The sequence below is a fragment of the Rutidosis leptorrhynchoides genome, chromosome 4, assembly GCF_046630445.1.
Source record: "Rutidosis leptorrhynchoides isolate AG116_Rl617_1_P2 chromosome 4, CSIRO_AGI_Rlap_v1, whole genome shotgun sequence".
In the NCBI taxonomy this organism is placed as follows: Eukaryota; Viridiplantae; Streptophyta; class Magnoliopsida; order Asterales; family Asteraceae; genus Rutidosis; species Rutidosis leptorrhynchoides.
The window spans coordinates 552444123-552453967 of record NC_092336.1 but is presented as its reverse complement, the minus strand read 5'-3'; positions in this window follow the sequence as shown (position 1 = coordinate 552453967).

The window sequence follows — 9845 nt, the reverse complement described above, 5'->3', positions numbered from 1 at the left end:
TGAAGGGAATGATGATTTTGTGATTTATTGTGACGCATCAAAGCAACGTCTCGGTTGTGTATTAATGCAACGAACGAAGGTGATTGCTTATGCGTCTAGACAATTGAAGATTCACGAACAAAATTATACGACGCATGATTTGGAATTAGGCGCGGTTGTTTTTGCATTAAAGACTTGGAGGCACTACTTATATGGGGTCAAAAGTATTATATATACCGACCACAAAAGTCTTCAACACATATTTAATCAGAAACAACTGAATATGAGGCAGCGTAGGTGGATTGAATTATTGAATGATTACGACTTTGAGATTCGTTACCACTCGGGGAAGGCAAATGTGGTAGCCGATGCCTTGAGCAGGAAGGACAGAGAACCCATTCGAGTAAAATCTATGAATATAATGATTCATAACAACCTTACTACTCAAATAAAGGAGGCGCAACAAGGAGTTTTAAAAGAGGGAAATTTAAAGGATGAAATACCCAAAGGATCGGAGAAGCATCTTATTATTCGGGAAGACGGAACCCGGTATAGGGCTGAAAGGATTTGGGTACCAAAATTTGGAGATATGAGAGAAATGGTACTTAGAGAAGCTCATAAAACCAGATACTCAATACATCCTGGAACGGGGAAGATGTACAAGGATCTCAAGAAACATTTTTGGTGGCCGGGTATGAAAGCCGATGTTGCTAAATACGTAGGAGAATGTTTGACGTGTTCTAAGGTCAAAGCTGAGCATCAGAAACCATCAGGTTTACTTCAACAACCCGAAATCCCAGAATGGAAATGGGAAAACATTACCATGGATTTCATCACTAAATTGCCAAGGACTGCAAGTGGTTTTGATACTATTTGGGTAATAGTTGATCGTCTCACCAAATCAGCACACTTCCTGCCAATAAGAGAAGATGACAAGATGGAGAAGTTAGCACGACTGTATTTGAAGGAAGTCATCTCCAGACATGGAATACCAATCTCTATTATCTCTGATAGGGATGGCAGATTTATTTCAAGATTCTGGCAGACATTACAGCAAGCATTAGGAACTCGTCTAGACATGAGTACTGCCTATCATCCACAAACTGATGGGCAGAGCGAAAGGACAATACAAACGCTTGAAGACATGCTACGAGCATGTGTTATTGATTTCGGAAACAGTTGGGATCGACATCTACCGTTAGCAGAATTTTCCTACAACAACAGCTACCATTCAAGCATTGAGATGGCGCCGTTTGAAGCACTTTATGGTAGAAAGTGCAGGTCTCCGATTTGTTGGAGTGAAGTGGGGGATAGACAGATTACGGGTCTGGAGATTATACAAGAAACTACCGAGAAGATCATCCAAATTCAACAACGGTTGAAAACCGCCCAAAGTCGACAAAAGAGCTACACTGACATTAAAAGAAAAGATATAGAATTTGAAATTGGAGAGATGGTCATGCTTAAAGTTGCACCTTGGAAAGGCGTAGTTCGATTTGGTAAACGAGGGAAATTAAATCCAAGGTATATTGGACCATTCAAGATTATTGATCGTGTCGAACCAGTAGCTTACCGACTTGAGTTACCTCAACAACTCGCGGCTGTACATAACACTTTCCACGTCTCGAATTTGAAGAAATGTTTTGCTAAAGAAGATCTCACTATTCCGTTAGATGAAATCCAAATCAACGAAAAACTCCAATTCATCGAAGAACCCGCCGAAATAATGGATCGTGAGGTTAAAAGACTTAAGCAAAACAAGATACCAATTGTTAAGGTTCGATGGAATGCTCGTAGAGGACCCGAGTTCACCTGGGAGCGTGAAGATCAGATGAAGAAGAAATACCCGCATCTATTTCCAGAAGATTCGTCAACACCTTCAACAGCTTAAAATTTCGGGACGAAATTTATTTAACGGGTAGGTACTGTAGTGACCCGAACTTTTCCATGTTTATATATATTAATTGAGATTGATATTTACATGATTAAATGTTTCCAACATGTTAAGCAATCAAACTTGTTAAGACTTGATTAATTGAAATAGGTTTCATATAGACAATTGACCACCCAAGTTGACCGGTGATTCACGAACGTTAAAACTTGTAAAAACTATATGATGACATATATATGGTTATATATATAGTTAACATGATATTATGATATGTAAACATATCATTAAGTATATTAACAATGAACTACATATGTAAAAACAAGACTACTAACTTAATGATTTTGAAACGAGACATATATGTAACGATTATCGTTGTAACGACATTTAATGTATATATATCATATTAAGAGATATTCGTACATCATAATATCATGATAATATAATAATTTAAAATCTCTTTTGATATTATAAACATTGGGTTAACAACATTTAACAAGATCGTTAACCTAAAGGTTTCAAAACAACATTTACATGTAACGACTAACGATGACTTAACGACTCAGTTAAAATGTATATACATGTAGTGTTTTAATATGTATTCATACACTTTTGAAAGACTTCAAGACACTTATCAAAATACTTCTACTTAACAAAAATGCTTACAATTACATCCTCGTTCAGTTTCATCAACAATTCTACTAGTATGCACCCGTATTCGTACTCGTACAATACACAGCTTTTAGATGTATGTACTATTGGTATATACACTCCAATGATCAGCTCTTAGCAGCCCATGTGAGTCACCTAACACATGTGGGAACCATCATTTGGCAACTAGCATGAAATATCTCATAAAATTACAAAAATATGAGTAATCATTCATGACTTATTTACATGAAAACAAAATTACATATCCTTTATATCTAATCCATACACCAACGACCAAAAACACCTACAAACACTTTCATTCTTCAATTTTCTTCATCTAATTGATCTCTCTCAAGTTCTATCTTCAAGTTCTAAGTGTTCTTCATAAATTCCAAAAGTTCTAGTTTCATAAAATCAAGAATACTTTCAAGATTGCTAGCTCACTTCCAATTTTGTAAGGTGATCATCCAACCTCAAGAAATCTTTGTTTCTTATAGTAGGTTATCATTCTAATACAAGGTAATAATCATATTCAAACTTTGGTTCAATTTCTATAACTATAACAATCTTATTTCAAGTGATGATCTTACTTGAACTTGTTTTCGTGTCATGATTTTGCTTCAAGAACTTTGAGCCATCCAAGGATCCATTGAAGCTAGATCCATTTTTCTCTTTTCCAGTAGGTTCATCCAAGGAACTTAAGGTAGTAATGATGTTCATAACATCATTCGATTCATACATATAAAGCTATCTTATTCGAAGGTTTAAACTTGTAATCACTAGAACATAGTTTAGTTAATTCTAAACTTGTTCGCAAACAAAAGTTAATCCTTCTAACTTGACTTTTAAAATCAACTAAACACATGTTCTATATCTATATGATATGCTAACTTAATGATTTAAAACCTGGAAACACGAAAAACACCGTAAAACCGGATTTACGCCGTCGTAGTAACACCGCGGGCTGTTTTGGGTTAGTTAATTAAAAACTATGATAAACTTTGATTTAAAAGTTGTTATTCTGAGAAAATGATTTTTATTATGAACATGAAACTATATCCAAAAATTATGGTTAAACTCAAAGTGGAAGTATGTTTTCTAAAATGGTCATCTAGACGTCGTTCTTTCGACTGAAATGACTACCTTTACAAAAATGACTTGTAACTTATTTTTCCGACTATAAACCTATACTTTTTCTGTTTAGATTCATAAAATAGAGTTCAATATGAAACCATAGCAATTTGATTCACTCAAAACGGATTTAAAATGAAGAAGTTATGGGTAAAACAAGATTGGATAATTTTTCTCATTTTAGCTACGTGAAAATTGGTAACAAATCTATTCCAACCATAACTTAATCAACTTGTATTGTATATTATGTAATCTTGAGATACCATAGACACGTATACAATGTTTCGACCTATCATGTCGACACATCTATATATATTTCGGAACAACCATAGACACTCTATATGTGAATGTTGGAGTTAGCTATACAGGGTTGAGGTTGATTCCAAAATATATATAGTTTGAGTTGTGATCAATACTGAGATACGTATACACTGGGTCGTGGATTGATTCAAGATAATATTTATCGATTTATTTCTGTACATCTAACTGTGGACAACTAGTTGTAGGTTACTAACGAGGACAGCTGACTTAATAAACTTAAAACATCAAAATATATTAAAAGTGTTGTAAATATATTTTGAACATACTTTGATATATATGTATATATTGTTATAGGTTCGTGAATCAACCAGTGGCCAAGTCTTACTTCCCGACGAAGTAAAAATCTGTGAAAGTGAGTTATAGTCCCACTTTTAAAATCTAATATTTTTGGGATGAGAATACATGCAGGTTTTATAAATGATTTACAAAATAGACACAAGTACGTGAAACTACATTCTATGGTTGAATTATCGAAATCGAATATGCCCTTTTTTATTAAGTCTGGTAATCTAAGAATTAGGGAACAGACACCCTAATTGACGCGAATCCTAAAGATAGATCTATCGGGCCCAACAAGCCCCATCCAAAGTACCGGATGCTTTAGTACTTCGAAATTTATATCATATCCGAAGGGTGTCCCGAAATGATGGGGATATTCTTATATATGCATTTTGTTAATGTCGGTTACCAGGTGTTCACCATATGAATGATTTTTATCTCTATGTATGGGGTGTGTATTGAAATATGAAATCTTGTGGTCTATTATTATGATTTGATATATATAGGTTAAACCTATAACTCACCAACATTTTTGTTGACGTTTTAAGCATGTTTATTCTCAGGTGATTATTAAGAGCTTCCGCTGTCGCATACTTAAATAAGGACGAGATTTGGAGTCCATGCTTGTATGATATTATGTAAAAACTGCATTCAAGAAACTTATTTTGTTGTAACATATTTGTATTGTAAACCATTATGTAATGGTCGTGTGTAAACAGGATATTTTAGATTATCATTATTTGATAATCTACGTAAAGCTTTTTAAACCTTTATTGATGAAATAAAGGTTATGGTTTGTTTTAAAATGAATGCAGTCTTTGAAAAACGTCTCATATAGAGGTCAAAACCTCGCAACGAAATCAATTAATATGGAACGTTTTTAATCAATAAGAACGGGACATTTCAATAAGTATATTAACAATGAGTTATATACATATAAACAAGACTTCTAACTTAAGGATTTCGAAACGAGACATATATGTAACGATTATCGTTGTAACGACATTTAAATGTATATATATCATATTAAGATATATTAATATATCATAATATCATGATAATATAATAATTTAACATCTCATTAGATATAATAAACAATGGGTTAACAACATTAATTGAGATCGTTAACTTAAAGGTTTCAAAACAACACTTACATGTAACGACTAACGATGACTTAACGACTCAGTTAAAATGTATATACATGTAGTGTATTTAGATGTATTAAAATACTTTTGGAAGACTTCAAGACATATATCAAAACACTCATACTTAACGAAAATGGTTACAGTTACTTTCCCATTCTTTTCTTTCATCAAGAATTCTAGTCGTATTCTTACCCGTATTATACACAAATTCAAAACGTACTTACTATGGGTATATACCAATAGGAACTAGCATGGGATTTCACTCTTGATTATGTCATGTATGACTAATCAATTTTAACTTCTACCATGAGCTAGTCAACTAACTAGAACTCCTTTTAACCCCACTCACCACTCACCAATTACCACTCATCATTCACTCCATTTCACTTCCAATTCTCTTTCTAATTCTCTCTCAACACACCCACACTATTATGAACGTATTTTTCCAGTAGTTAATCATCATCTTCATCAAAAATCACTTCAAGAATCAAGCTATAATCATCATAGGAAGAACACTTCAAGAACACTTCAAAAATCCCTTCAAGTTTACTAATTTACTTCCAAGCTTTCTAATCCATTCCAAGTAATCATGTAAGATCAAGAAACCTTTGTTATATACAGTAGGTTATCTTTCTTATTCAATGTAATATTCATATTCAAACTTTGATTCAATTTCTATAACTATAAACTATCTTAATTCGAGTAAAAATCTTACTTGAACTTGTTTTTGTGTCATGATCCTACTTCAAGAACTTTCAAGCCATCCAAGATCCTTTAAAGCTAGATCATTTCTTGTCACTTCCAGTAGGTTTACCTACTAAACTTGAGGTAGTAATGATGTTCATAACATCATTCGATTCATATATATAAAACTATCTTATTCGAAGGTTTAAACTCGTAATCACTAGAACATAGTTTAGTTAATTCTAAACTTGTTCGCAAACAAAAGTTAATCCTTCTAACTTGACTTTTAAAATTAACTAAACACATGTTCTATATCTATATGATATGCTAACTTAATGATTTAAAACCTGGAAACACGAAAAACACCGTAAAACCGGATTTACGCCGTCGTAATAACACCGCGGGCTGTTTTGGGTTAGTTAATTAAAAACTATGATAAACTTTAATTTAAAAGTTGTTATTCTGAGAAAATGGTTTTTATTATGAACATGAAACTATATCCAAAAATTATGGTTAAACTCAAAGTGGAAGTATGTTTTCTAAAATGGTCATCTAGACGTCGTTCTTTCGACTGAAATGACTACCTTTACAAAAACGACTTCTAACTTATTTTTTCGACTATAAACCTATACTTTTTCTGTTTAGATTCATAAAATAGAGTTCAATATGAAACCATAGCAATTTGATTCACTCAAAACGGATTTAAAATGAAGAAGTTATGGGTAAAACAAGATTGGATAATTTTTCTCATTTTAGCTACGTGAAAATTGGTAACAAATCTATTCCAACCATAACTTAATCAACTTGTATTGTATATTATGTAATCTTGAGATACCATAGACACGTATACAATGTTTCGACCTATCATGTCGACACATCTATATATATTTCGGAACAACCATAGACACTCTATATGTGAATGTTGGAGTTAGCTATACAGGGTTGAGGTTGATTCCAAAATATATATAGTTTGAGTTGTGATCAATACTGAGATACGTATACACTGGGTCGTGGATTGATTCAAGATAATATTTATCGACTTATTTCTGTACATCTAACTGTGGACAACTAGTTGTAGGTTACTAACGAGGACAGCTGACTTAATAAACTTAAAACATCAAAATATATTAAAAGTGTTGTAAATATATTTTGAACATACTTTAATATATATGTATATATTATTATAGGTTCGTGAATCAAAGTGGTCAAGTCTTACTTCTCGACGAAGTAAAAATCTGTGAAAGTGAGTTATAGTCCCACTTTTAAAATCTAATATTTTTGGGATGAGAATACATGCAGATTTTATAAATGATTTACAAAATAGACACAAGTACGTGAAACTACATTCTATGGTTGAATTATCGAAATCGAATATGCCCCTTTTTATTAAGTCTGGTAATCTAAGAATTGGGGAACAGACACCCTAATTGACGCGAATCCTAAAGATAGATTTATTGGGCCTAACAAACCCCATCCAAAGTACCGGATGCTTTAGTACTTCGAAATTTATATCATATCCGAAGGGTGTCCCGGAATGATGGGGATATTCTTATATATGCATCTTGTTAATGTCGGTTACCAGGTGTTCACCATATGAATGATTTTTATCTCTATGTATGGGATGTGTATTGAAATATGAAATCTTGTGGTCTATTGTTACGATTTGATATATATAGGTTAAACCTATAACTCACCAACATTTTTGTTGACGTTTAAAGCATGTTTATTCTCAGGTGATTATTAAGAGCTTCCGCTGTCGCATACTTAAATAAGGACGAGATTTGGAGTCCATGCTTGTATGATATTGTGTAAAAACTGCATTCAAGAAACTTATTTTTGTTGTAACATATTTGTATTGTAAACCATTATGTAATGGTCGTGTGTAAACAGGATATTTTAGATTATCATTATTTGATAATCTACGTAAAGCTTTTTAAAACCTTTATCTATGAAATAAAGGTTATGGTTTGTTTTAAAAATGAATGCAGTCTTTGAAAAACGTCTCATATAGAGGTCAAAACCTCGCAACGAAATCAACTAATATGGAACGTTTTTAATCAATAAGAACGGGACATTTCAGCATAAACACTCAAGATCTTAACGAGCTCAATAATACATTTCATGCTGTTATAGCATCATCTTTCCTTTTAAAGAAAAACTAGTCAAACGACACTCTTGTTATTCCTTGGAAAATTCTCCGCATTTAATGCACTTGTAAACGGCCTATTAAGGTTAAGGATCATGAGATCAAACATGTAAACAAAACAATATACTTATTGTTAACACTCATTGGCCCCGACCGTACCCGGGAACGTAAAAATCAAACTCTATTGTTAAAGTCCGTTGGGATTCGCGTAGAAGCCCCTAACATACATGGGAACGTGAAGACTAAACGATACGAAAATACCCCCCCCCCCCCCCCCCCAATCTCTTCTCAACTGCTGATGCAAACGAGAAATCTACTTAAAACTTCGGGACGAAGTTTCTAATAACGGGGAGATACTATAACGACCCTCATTTTTCCATTCTATATTTTCCCAATATTAAATGCCCAAATAATATAATTAAAACTTAATGATTAAACTTTAATCAACAATTGTTAAGTGTTAAGAGTTATAAAACATATTAATTAACTTTGTGCAATAATTGACAAGTTAATAAAAGATGAAAATAATAAACTGTTAGTCGACACTCACTGCTAATTAAAATTTATGCATTTATGTAATATTATAACTAATAACCTATAAGTAATAAATAAAAAGTGACATTTATATAAATAATAAAACAATTGGGAACTAAATAAAAAATATATATATATACAAGTCATGAATTAGTAAAAAGAAAATAATACTTATCATGTAGTAAATGTAATAATAATAATAATAATAATAATAATAATAATAATAATAATAATAATAATCATAATAATAATAATGAAACTAAAGAATAAAATAATATATATATATATATATATATATATATATATATATATATATATATATATATATATATATATATATATATATATAAACTAGTATCACCTATTGTTGACTAAAAATTATAAAATAAAATAAAATCATTAATTAGAACATCCTTATGTTGACTAACACTCTAATACTTGCACTATATAAACACCCCTAGACTTCTAGTTTCTCATTCACAAAGCACACCAAAATCCTCTCTCAAAAACAATCTCTCCCTCTTCCTCTCTTGTGGTATTCGGATCTTCAAGCTTGTTCTTCATGTTCATCAAGATTTTCAAGCGTGTTCTTCATTATTTGGGTTATTTGATCTTCATCACCAAGTTTTCTTCTTGTTTCTTGTTAATCTTCATCATCATTAACAAGGTATGATCCAAAATCTTAAAACTTTTAAATCTTTCTTTCAATTCATGTTTATATTCATAATCATATTCGTGCATGATCTTAACATTCATATTATTTAGATCCTCAAAACCCTAAACCCTAATCATTAAAATACTACTTTAATTAACTAACCCTAATTAATGAAATCCTAATACTACTTATACTATTAATTAACATGTATACACTATTACTATTACTAACACCTATAACCTACTATTACTTATATTATAACACATAAAAATATTTTGGGATATGTATTAGAGATGTATAGATCTTCGAACTTTCTTGACGAATGGTTTCTACGAAACTCTAGGTGGAAGGGTTTGGATTTCCGATTTAAATGATCCTATAGCTCAAGCCCCTAGACCTGAAATGGCCATTCGAAGGGAAAGGGGTGATTGG